Source organism: Delphinapterus leucas, chromosome 4 (genome assembly GCF_059928025.1).
Source record: "Delphinapterus leucas isolate spDelLeu-1000000601 "Yukka" chromosome 4, BTC_Dleu_Yukka2, whole genome shotgun sequence".
Classification (NCBI taxonomy): domain Eukaryota; kingdom Metazoa; phylum Chordata; class Mammalia; order Artiodactyla; family Monodontidae; genus Delphinapterus; species Delphinapterus leucas.
The window spans coordinates 135,908,737-135,921,320 of NC_143132.1; the positions used below are offsets into that span (position 1 = coordinate 135,908,737).

Sequence of the window (12,584 nt, forward strand, 5' to 3'; positions counted from 1 at the left end):
AAAAGGTACAAAACAAAAGTAAAAGCTTCTCACTTCTACTAAAGTCCATTTCCCAAAGATAACCACGTTTCCTTCAAGGAAAAAAAAAGTGTACCTGTGAGCATTTATTTATTTATTTATTTATGATTTTAGTGAAGCTTTTTAAAAATATATTTATTTAGCTGTGCCGGGTCTCAGTTGCGGCACCCAGGATCTTTGTTGCCCTGTGCTGGATCTTTGTTGTGGTATGCAGGATCTTTGGTCGCAGCATGTGAACACTTAGTTGTGGCATGTGGGATCTAGTTCCCTGACCAGGGATTGAACCCAGGGCCCCTGCATTGGTAGAGCAGAGTCTTAGCCACTGGACCACCAGGGAAGTCCCTGTGAGCATTTATTTTAAATTATATTTATTTAAATTTACACAGAAGAGATCATACTGTACATAATTTTCTGTACCCTTTTTTTTCACCTAATATATCTGGGAGATCTTTTGGTATCAGCATATATAGAGGGAGCACTTCTTTTTAAATGTCTCCATAATAGTCTATCTTGTTAATGTATCAGAATTTACTTAACTGGTCCCCTGAATGATGGACACTGGTTTTCTCCAGGCTTTCACTATTACAAAAAATTTTGCAGTGAATGTTCCTAAACGAATATCTGGGTAAAATTTTGCAAGTAAATTCCTAGGAGTGAAATTGAGAGACCAGTTGGTACAAAACTTGTAAAATTTGATAGATGTTGCTAAATTGTCCTCCAGGAAAATGGCACCAATTAACATGCCTATATATTGTATCAGCATTACCATTTCCATGTATTCCCAACATCACTGGATATCATGAATCTTTAAAATCTTTACCAAAAGGGAAAAATGGTGCCTCATTCTTGTTTTAATTTCCATTTATTTAATTATAATTTTCAGAATTTAAAAAATCTTTGGATGAATATATTTCTGGAACCCATTTTAAGGCCTTTTTGAATTAACGTGGACTATAAAAACTTATATGTATTTCATTTGTTAAGAACATTTAAAAAGCACTGTCCCACCTCTAAATCAGTAGTGCGCTGCCGTCTTGACTACACATTTGAAACACCTGGGGTGCTTTTTAAAAATACCTTTACCCGGGCCTCATCCCAGAACAATTAAGTCAGAATCTCTGGGAGTGGGGCCCAGCTTTGACATTTTTAAAAAACTCCCCAGGTAATTCACAAGTGCAACCAAGGTTGAGAAACACTGCTCTAAATGTATTATGATACACCCTACCGATAGTATGTTTAAAATGTTTAAGACTCGAGTCCTGGATGGTATCAGATGAATGTATAAAAGCAAAACATTTTCCAAGCTGTAATTTTTTTTTTCAAACAAGGGTCTGATATTCATAATGGTGAAGTGACAGCCACCTTGCTCAGCTTCCATTCCACTGTATACCAATCTGTCTGGCCAGCATTTCAGTAAGAAATGACAAACTCACACTTTACAAATTAATAACTGATGTGACCAAGTCACAGAGAATCACTAGCAGGACGGTGATTAATAGCATTATGATCAAAGGTGTAAGAACTGCTTCCTGTTGAGCTATGACTGTAATTGGCTCATCCTCCATGGAGAAAAAGAAAAGATTATCATAAAGAAAGAAAGCCACTGCCACCCCATGTGAAGGAGGCCCTTTAAAGCTTGCCTGTCACCCTTCAACTTCCCTGGTTCCTGTGACAGGTGTGTCACAAGCTGTCTTTTCATTCGCTGGAGCTAAACCAGGATGGATTTTTCTGCCGACTCAGCAAATACCTAATCGGAGAAAAACTAGTTGGGAAATGATCCAGTTTACTTGAATTTTCTATGACATCAGGAAAAGATCAGGAGAAGTAACAACAATAGCTTTTTTACAAGATTTCTAAATGTATTTGCATTTTAAAATGCAAAATCAGGTAATGTGAGTGGGAAAATTTTTTTAATTCTCATAATTCAATTGCTTTTGATTTCCTGACTCATACTAATATCTGTTTTCTCTCATTCTCCAAAGGAGCTAGCTTACATTTTCAAACAAAATTGTAAATAGGCAAGAATTAGCACATAGAAATCTTTTAAAAATACTTTGAAGGATTAAAAACTAAGAAGTCACCACTAAATAATAACTCTAAAATCGTAATTTTTGAAAGAAAATATTTGGAACTTTAGCTTCTCTCTTTAATTGAATTTATTGTGTTATGATTTATGTACAGTAAACTGCACATATTTAAAGTGTATAATTCAATGCCTTTGTAACAGATACACTCCTGAAACCACCACAATAATGATAAAGAACTTCTCCCACACTTCCAAAAGTTTCCTTATGCACCTTTGCAGTCCCTGGCCTGCGGTTCACTTCTGATCTGCTTTCTGTCTCTATAGATCAGTATGCGTTTTCTTTTCGTATGAATGAAATCATACAGTGTGTACTGCTTTTGTGTGGCTTCTTTTTACTCAGCATAATGTCTGTGAAACATATCTGGTTGTGCGTGAATCAGTCACTCATTCCCCTTTATTGCAGAGTGCTACTCCACTGGTAGATGTGCTCCAGTTTCTTTCCCATTTACCTGATGGGCTTTGCAGTTGTTTCCAGTCTTGGGCTACTGTGGGTAATGCTTTTGTGAACGCTCTGGGACTAACGTTCGTGTGGAAATCAAATAATATACTTGTTAATGTTAGTGTATATATCAAGCTCTAATGCATGTATATAGTTCTGTTGATTTTGGGGGGGCACTTTATAAGACTCTAATACTATGATTTCCATGGAATATGAGATGGCTTTTTACTCTCTTAGACTTCACTGTCCCCAAACAAGACATCTTTCAGGTTATACACACATAGCTCTGCTGGGTGCCATTTATATCATAATCACCATCTGCTCAACTGCGTGTGGCAACGAACATCTTTAACCAGTTCTCTTTCAATGAGGCCAGAATATTTCCCCTTGCCTGTTCATGCCCCGATATTAATTATGATGGGTCCATCTTTCCAGAAGTCACTCCCATCACTATTCTGTCATGTTTAGGAATATTCAGGTGGCACCTCTTTGCCACTTCTCCACCTGGCCCATAAAACTCCCTGTGGATGGGTCTCCACACCTAGGTAGCCAGCACATTTCTCAGAGCTCCCAGCCATGATCTGGCCATATTAGTCCAGCCTCTCTGCCGTCTTCACATGCCATCATAATGTCTCATGGGTGCTTTTCCTCACCCTGCTCTTTCCCTAACTAACTTTCTTCAAACTCTCTTCTGGTCCTTTCTTCAGTACCTGACTTTGTGGAGTTAGTCCTTGACTGAATTCCTAAGGTCCTGTTTTACTGTGCTGTACATCCAAACACTTGCTCTTCAGTTATTTCCATTATATATGTATAATCTCCTGAATTATATTTCAATCTCCCTAAGGTCAGGGATTGTATCATTTATTTTATATATACATAAAATGACAAATTCATAAAATATATTGGTGCCCATTGGTCCCTCAAACCCTTAATACTGTATAATTGTCACAATTGTCACAGACCAAACTATCTTTGACTTCACTTTGAGCATGCAAATGATTTACTTAATGTGATATCTCTTTATTGCTCCGTGCTTAGGTAAACTGAACCAAAACTTAGCCACAAGCCAAACTTTGACTCCCAATTTTGAATTATTGGAGCCCATCCTTGGATGAAAGAATAAGATGATTTTTACCAGAGTTTTGCAGAAGCAAAGACCAGTGATGGTAAATCTTTGGAGATCTTGATAGGCCTGGATCCAGCACAGGTGCATCCCATATTCAGGGAGAAGCCAGCAAGGGAAAGGAGGGAGATGCTGATATCAACAATTCTTTTTAGCAGAGTATATCAAACCTGAGAAGACTGAGTAGGCTATTTTTAAAAGCCCTTTACTTTGTGCCTGATTTATAGGCAGACACTAAAAATATTAATAAGTAAAACTGGTACTGATCCATGAACATGATGAACTTTCAATTTCTGGAGCCACAAGGTGACAGACTGCCGTGAAGACGCCTGCATCCTCATAATATCCTGGAGGGATCCAACTTTAAAGAACAAAACATTGGTATTTAAAATCCCAGTTTGGCATTTAACTGTGTTAAATCATTCTGTTACTTTGGCATCACTTAAATAGCCTTAAAAAAAGAATTAAAAAATAGATTGTACTGCACATCACAGAAGATTTAATATAGATGCTTTAAGCCTAAGGGAAATTATGTCCTATGCAATCGTTTCCCTGGTATTGGCTTTCTTCTGGGTCCCCTAATCTCATCTTACATAGCTATATTGATACAGGTCAAAGGTTGATTTAAAAATGACTGTATTATCATGGCAAAGTCAAGAAAAATAATGTCTGAAAGTACTGTATCAATGGGGGAAATTTAATCAAGGAAAACAAGAGCTGGCAAACAGAATTGTTCCCAAACTGATTTACCAGCTTACTCTTGCCAGGAAAACCAGGTGCAGTCCTTAACCACATGACTTGGGCATACCATTATAATAATTAAAATTAGAATTGTCGAAGCATGGTATAACTACTTTGGAAAAAGTTTGGCAGTATTTAATAAAGCTAAAGATACACATACTTTAATGACCCAGCAATCCATCCCTAGGTATATACCCCACAGAAACACATGACATTTGCACCAAAAACATATGAGAATGTTCACAGCAGGCAGCATTCCTTATAATAGCCTTGTGGAAACAACCCAATGCCCATTAACAGGAAAATGGATAAACAACCTGTGGTATAGTCTCACAATGGAATACCACACAACAATGGTGTCTTAGGCACATTTCAGTATGCTTGTTACATTTTAAAATGTTTTAAAAGAAAGAAAAATGAGAATAATATGTTTTAGGTTTCTTGACAAGATTATTTTTGTCCTGCACATTGTCAAGGGAATTCAACAATAAACCAATTGTTGTATTTATATGTGTGTGTATTTTTTAAACTGAAAAATTACCCACTTTTAAAATTCTCACTGAAAATTTCTATTTACTCCTGTTCTCTAAGCAAAGTGATTACATTTTCCAAACAAAAGTTAATAGGCCAGGATTAAAACATAAACATCTTTAAAAAAATGAAAACTAGCCCTGTCCTTGATCCAAAGGGAACGAAATAAAAGTAGGGTTTGGAAGCCATCACTGGAGCTTTCCAAGGATTTACATTTCTAGACTATTCAACAGGGACCAACCTGTGAGACCATGAGCTCTTGTGTGTGCCCTTTTTTAGTTAATCATTTATCTCAAATCACCTACTCCACTACTATCTATATGACCTTCCTCTCATGGGCACCAAGCATGAAGAGTATGTGGGTCATTGATCCAATTATGGGCCTGGGAAAGGGGCACTCTGAGTCCCAGGCCCAGCAGAGCTATCACCTCACTGAGCATCCATGGGCTATACTGATTCCATGTTTCCCTTTTCTCTCCATTAAGTTGAGGTCATAACCTTACTCTGCTTTGCTGTTTCAGTATATGGAATCATTATCTCAAGGCCAAAATAATTTCAATTTAAAATGTCTTCTTTTATGGGTAGATTTTAACACATTCATGAGAGAGTGTTTTATTTTTCAGCTTTTGTGTTTTTGGCATTTTCAAGGATTTTTATTCTTGTATTCATCTAGAGAAACTGACTTCACTGGATCTCTCCTTTTTCCTTATGGGTAGATTTCAACACTATGATGAAATAGTTTTGTTTGGTTTCAGCTGGGTTTTTTGGCATTTTTGAAGACTTTCATTCTTTTATTCATTATCAGTGTGACTTCACAAGCTCTCCCTTTTTCTTCCTGCAGCCCCTGGAATTTTGAATTACATTTGGTGGGTGAGAGAGAAAGAGACTATATACCTGAGCAAGAAGAAAGGAGACAGAACAAGCACAGCTGACAGTTTTACAGGTCGATGTAATTTCATCTTGAAAGCCTTGGCATGAGACATTATGAAACCAGAAAAAGATGTCACTTTACAACTTAAAATGATATTTTTGACTCTTTGTACACTTTTTTCAATGCCATTTATTTATGCATCAGATAGAGACACTTCTCCATTTCTTTTAAGATGAAAGAATGTCAAGCTGGGAGAGATCCAAGGAAAATAAAACTTAATTATGCAGAATGGATTCATAGAAATTACAAGAAACCCTAATATTTTAATACAGAGAGTCAAGATGTTTGATCTATAGAAAAATCTCATGGATCCAAAACAAACAGGCTTAGATTTTTCTATCTATAACCATTTTTGCATTAGGGACACCTTTGAGAGTCTAAAGAAAGTTATGAATGGTACCTCACCCCTATTTGTACATAGGCAAAAAATTACATACACTATCAGGGGATTCACAGACATGCTAAAGCCCGTCCACCTATTGCAACCCTTAAGCTAAAGACCTGAAGCTCCAGAGTAATGCCCAAGGTACTTCCAGCAGATAAGATGCAGACATCGGGAGGCATCCCCTTTCCTTCCTGGCAGTTGGGACAGGTGTTTCATTAAGGCAGTTGTAAGAAGAAAGAGGAGTCACCATTTTTTCCTCCTGTGTTTTCCAGCTGTGTTGATCTGGGCTCTTCTCATTGAAAGGAACAGTCTTACTCATTATTACTCAAGGTGAATTCATTGTGAAAATGCCTGAGAAAAGTAGTAAAACAGAATCTCAACCCTCTAGCCGGCCTCATTCAGGGAAAACTGCACAGCCAAACCTCAGGTGACATGGTAATGAGGACTCATGGGCTGTAGAGGTCATTTAGGCCCCAGAATTCTCCAAAAATGGCTTCCTGTATCTTTTACCTCAGTTTTTGCACCTGCTTGTGTGTTTCTGCTACTCTCTCTACCTCCATTTTGCCTTGTGGGTCCACTGGTATCATCAGCTCACTGACTCTGAATTACAGTCCAGCTCTCCAAATGTGATTGCTTCAGGTGATCACTGGCCCTGTAGTGGGAGTCTCTTAGGATCAGATTCTCTCCACTGAGCTAATTGGATTTGACCACGTTTGACTTAGAAAAAGTGTCTCAGAGGGGACTGGGAATGGTCAGCCTTCTGAAGTTTGTCCTGCCCACCATTTTCCCCAAGGATCTCATGACACGATATAAAAATAACACAAAATATGAGATTAGATCACTCCCTAACACCATACACAAAAATAAGCTCAAAATGGATTAAAGATCTAAATGTAAGGCCAGAAGCTATCAAACTCTTAGAGGAAAATATAGGCAGAACACTCTATGACATAAATCACGGCAAGATCCTTTTTGACCCACCTCCTAGAGAAATGGAAATAAAAACAAAAATAAACAAATGGGACCTAATGAAACTTCAAAGCTTTTGCACAGCAAAGGAAACCATAAACAAGACCAAAAGACAACCCTCAGAATGGGAGAAAATATTTGCAAATGAAACAACTGACAAAAAATTAATCTCCAAAATTTTTAAGCAGCTCATTCAGCTCAATAACAAGAAAACAAACAACCCAATCCAAAAATGGGCAGAAGACCTAAATAGACATTTCTCCAAAGAAGATATACAGATTGCCAACAAACACATGAAAGAATGCTCAACATCATTAATCATTAGAGAAATGCAAATTAAAACTACAATGAAATATCATCTCACACCAGTCAGGATGGCCATGATCAAAAAATCTAGAAACAATAAATGCTGGAGAGGGTGTGGAGAAAAAGGAACCCTCTTGCACTGTTCGTGGGAATGTAAATTGATACAGCCACTGTGGAGAACATTAAGGAGGTTCCTTAAAAAACTACAAATAGAACTACCATATGACCCAGCAACCCCACTACTGGGCATATACCCTGAGAAAACCATAATTCAAAAAGAGTCATGTGTCACAATGTTCATTGCAGCTCTATTTACAATAGCCTGGAGATGGAAACAACCTAAGTGCCCATCATTAGATGAATGGATAAAGAAGATGTGGCACATATATACAATGGAATATTACTCAGCCATAAAAAGAAATGAAATTGAGTTATTTGTAGTGAGGTGGACGGACCTAGAGTCTGTCATACAGAGTGAAGTAAGTCAGAAAGAGAAAAACCAATACCATATGGTAACACATATATATGGAATCTTAAAAAAAAAAAAAGGTTCTGATGAACCTAGGAGCAGGATAGGAATAAAGACACAGATGTAGAGAATGGACTTGAGGACACAGGGTGGAGGAAGGGTAAGCCGGGAAGAAATGAGACAGTAGCATTGACATATATACACTACCAAATGTAAAATAGCTAGCTAGTGGGAAGCAGCCACATAGCACAGGGAGATCAGCTCGGTGCTTTGTGACCACCTAGAGGGGTGGGATAGGGAGGGTGGGAGGGAGATGCAAGAGGGAGGAGATATGGGGATATATGTATATGTATAGCTGATTCACTTTGTTATATAGCAGAAACTAACACAGCATTGTAAAGCAATTATACTCCAATAAAGATGTTAAAAAATTAAAAAAGGAATTGGCCATTCAGTGAGCCAAGCACTCACATTGGTCTTAGACCACCAAAGGGAGTAACAAGACATGTAAGAGGGCCAAAATGACTCAAGGGTGATGCCTAGAGGAGTTAAGCTCACAAGCAGCACACTGGCCACCATATAATTTCATTAGTAAATTTTATCCCTGACAAATTCAACTTTAAAATGGGGAATAGAGCCTCTCAAATAGAGAAACGAGGGGCCTCAGAAAGCCGACCTCCAGCTAACAACTTCAGCCAGTTTTATGTATGTAAAAACTTACACATACAAGTACTTACTTAATTGGGAATTAAAAGAAAATCTGGCCCTGAAAATGGTCAAAATGGGCTCTTTTATTGCATACACAGTTGTTAGAGAAACCTGGCTTTATAAAACATCTTTTCCGATTTCTGACCCTGAGAGAACAAGTCCTTCTAGGAGACCTTGCTTTTCTCTCCCTGTGTCTTGAGACCAGGGCTCTCAGGAACACTTATCTAGACCACTTCTGATTTGTGAGAATGAGGAGGAAAAAAGGGGGAAAGAGGCCTACTAACATTTAACTTATTCCAACTGTTATTTATAAACAAGTAAGTTTTATATTGTAATACCTGATTCATGACTAAGTTTTAAAATGAAGCTATGAGATCTCTGGTTGTGTCTGTCTATATATCTATGTGTATGGTATTATCAAAATTAATTGTAAATGAGCTCTGCTTAATTGGCTTAAAGGAAATTAAGTGTTTATATAAATGCTCAGTAATATAAAAGGAAACTAGCCAGAATGAATTTCAGGGCCATGTGAACTGCAAAATATTTAATATTAGATTAATACCTCGTATTTAAGTTTGTTGATTTAATTAATATAGACATGTCTTTAGGGTCGTCAATATTAAGTATAATGCCTTTATTTTACCCAGGTTTAATAGAAATCAAATAAGATCTTATTATATCTGTTGCAAATTTGTCAGCAAGAAAAAAACCTTGGTATGATGAAATTTTTTACAAGTAAATTAAATATAAATGGGATGAGATCTTTTGGGTGAACTGTTTAGGAATAATTGTTTTAGGAGTGTTTACTTAAAAATAATCTCTCTGGATATTTTGTAACTTGAAATTTTAGAATTGTGCTAAATTAAGTTAAATGTTGGAAGTTTATTAAATAGGTCATTTCCAAGTAAAATATCTGTTATTGCCAATTTGGTTAAGTGAATAAATATTGTTTCACAGTGACCTATGATCCTATTTGACCAAGTATTTTAAACCTTTTTGATATTTTTTGACAAACTTCCCAAATCAAATTCTAATGAATTTCTCTTGACCTCTGGCTAACTTTGGGATGCTTCAAAGGGCCCCTGAAACATCCCAAAGAGAGATTTTAAACTAATTATGTTCATTTGGTATGTTAAATTACATAGGAAGCATTGTCAAAAGAGTAATAAATCTTCTTAGGTTATTTTATGGGTAAATGTTATTAATATAGATATTCTAGAAAATATATGGAATTTCTAAAAATCTGATATGGCCTGGTAAAATGTTACCAGTCATAATTCTATTATCTTAAAATGTTGTATGTTGCAGCAGTAATCAAATTTCTTTATCAATTGCATTGTAATCAGGTCTTTAACCATGCCTTCTTAAGTCTTTTGTCACTGACAGTTATTGTTTTACTCTGATGACTTTGCAAAAATGCTTCCTCTTCAAGAAGACTCATAACAAGTACAGGTTTCTGGTAACTTTCAGGTCATACTGCTGAACTGGGTAAGAAATTAAAGAATTCTAATGGAAAACTTGATGGCTTCATAAAACTGTTAACAAAAAGGATTAGTTATATAGGACTAGTGAATATGGTTACAATTTTATGGGCTTTGTCTGAAACATTACTGGCTTTTAATCTGTGTTTTCCGGATATAAGGAAACCCTTCCCCTCAAGCTAATTATAACTTATAGCAATTTGGTAAATTATACCTTTGTAAGCAAAGTTGAAACATTTATCTTTTATCTCTACCTGATCTCTCCAGAGACGGGAAACTCTTAGGTTCTCAACAGATTTATCAGGTGAATTACGAAGGCCACCTCTTAACAGGTGCAAGAATCTCAAGGTATTTGTAGGACCTTTGAAAAGGGAGAAATTCACCAAAATCTGTAGCTATCACAGGTGAAGTCTGTGACAAGCCCTTGGTGTGGCTTTACTGGCCTCAGGAGCCTATTTATTTATTTACTTTTTATTTTTTATTTTTATTTTTGGCCACACTGCACGACATGTGGGATCTTAGTTCTCCAACTAGGGATCGAACCCATGCCCCCCTGCAGTAGAAGCAGAGTCCCAACCACTGGACCACCAGGGGATTCCCCTCAGAAACCTTTTTAAAATTCAATCTGAGATTCCTTATAAAAAAGTTCTAGCAAAGCCAATTTTAAAAGAGCTTGTATGATCAATTACACTTATATAAAATATCAGGCCAGTTTTATTGAAACCAGACTTATTTTGCAAACAAATAAGTCTTAGTTTGGCTATATTTGGCAGAAATAAGAGTAATTTTAGAGAGAAAAAGATTATGTTTCAAGAGGTATTAAATTCTAGTTTTGTTAACTGAGGTCTATAAGATTCACTTCCCAGATAGTTCCTTGCTGTTACGTTATATTATTATAAGTTTAGTTGAGCTATTAAAAGGACACTCTAAGCTTATTTCTGAAGCTTATCTCAGTAATCTATCTTTGGATAAAGATCAGATGCCCCATGACCTGCAACCAGGGTATTGTGCATACTGGAAATTACAAATAACAAATGCTAGAGAGTGTGTGGAGAAAAGGGAACCCTTCTACACTGTTGGTGGGAATATAAATTGGTGAAGCCACTATGGAAAACAGTATGGAGGTTCCTCAGAAAACTAAAAATAGAATTACCATATGATCCAGCAATCCCACTCCTGGGCATATATCTGGACAAAACTATAATTCAAAATGATACATCCCACCCCCATATTCATAGCAGCACTATTCACAATAGCCAAAACATGGAAACAACGTAAATGTCCATTGACAGATGAATGGATAAAGAGGATGTGGTACATATATATGGTAGAATACTACTCAGCCATAAAAAGGAACAAAATAATGCCAATTGCAGCAACATGAATGTAAATAGATATTATCATACTAAGTGAAGTAAGTCAGAAAGAGAAAGGCAAATACCATATGATATCACTTATATGTGGAATATAAAATATGGCACAAATGAACCTATCTATAAAACAGAAACAGACTCATAGACATAGAGAACAGACTTGTGGTTGCCAAGGGGGAGGAGGGGAGGGAGGGGGATGGACTGGGAATTTGGGGTTGGTAGATGCAAACTATTACATTTAGAATGGATAAACAACAAGGTCTTACTGTGTAGCACAGGGAACTCTAATCTCCTGGGATAAGCAATAATGGAAAAGAATATTTTTAAAAAAGAATGTATATGTGTGTATAACTGAGTCACTTTGCTGTACAGCAGAGATTGGCACAACATTGTAAATCAACTCTACTTCAATTTACAAAAAAGGACTATCTCCCACCTAGATGAAAGGAAACTTATACGGTACTCTTAATTAGCTCATGCACAGTGAAACTGAAGGGAACTGACTCTTGGATTAATATTTCCACTTAGAAAGGGCCCCTGCACTGGATTCGCCTATAGAGAGGACTGCTGACCTTAAAATAACCTTAAAACAATGCTCAAACAGAGGAGAAGCTACCAGACCAGGATGAGAGGAAGACATCTGAAGTAGACCCAAGATGCTGAACCAAGTCTGTATAACAATTACTTTGATAATTGCTCACACCTTTGCTTATGAACCAAATGCATTTCACAATCTTATGCAGAGTTAAAGTTAATCCAGTTGTTAGGTTTATGGTCAATTACATAGAGCCAATACTTCTGGGTTACCTCAGTAGATTTCTCCACTCCAAGGCTCTGATTGGATTGCCCTTAGAAAATTTATTTTAGAAGAAATTATAGTCCTGTTCAGGTCACTATTGATATTACTAGGTGCGATCTCCTTTGCTGGCCAATTAACAGTATCTGCTCTGACCCTGGCCATAAATATGAATTTGCTTTTAGGGTCACTCAAGCTCAGTCAGAACAATGAGCTGAATCTCAGTCA

General features: G+C 36.8%; 1 non-coding gene across 1 annotated transcript; it reads right to left on the reverse strand.

The window, feature by feature from the left end:
* Window positions 1-282: 282 nt before the first annotated feature.
* On the reverse strand, window positions 283-355 carry TRNAG-ACC (transfer RNA glycine (anticodon ACC)). The gene has a single exon. It is a non-coding gene; the product is annotated as a tRNA-Gly (tRNA).
* Between the last annotated feature and the right edge of the window lie 12,229 nt (window positions 356-12,584).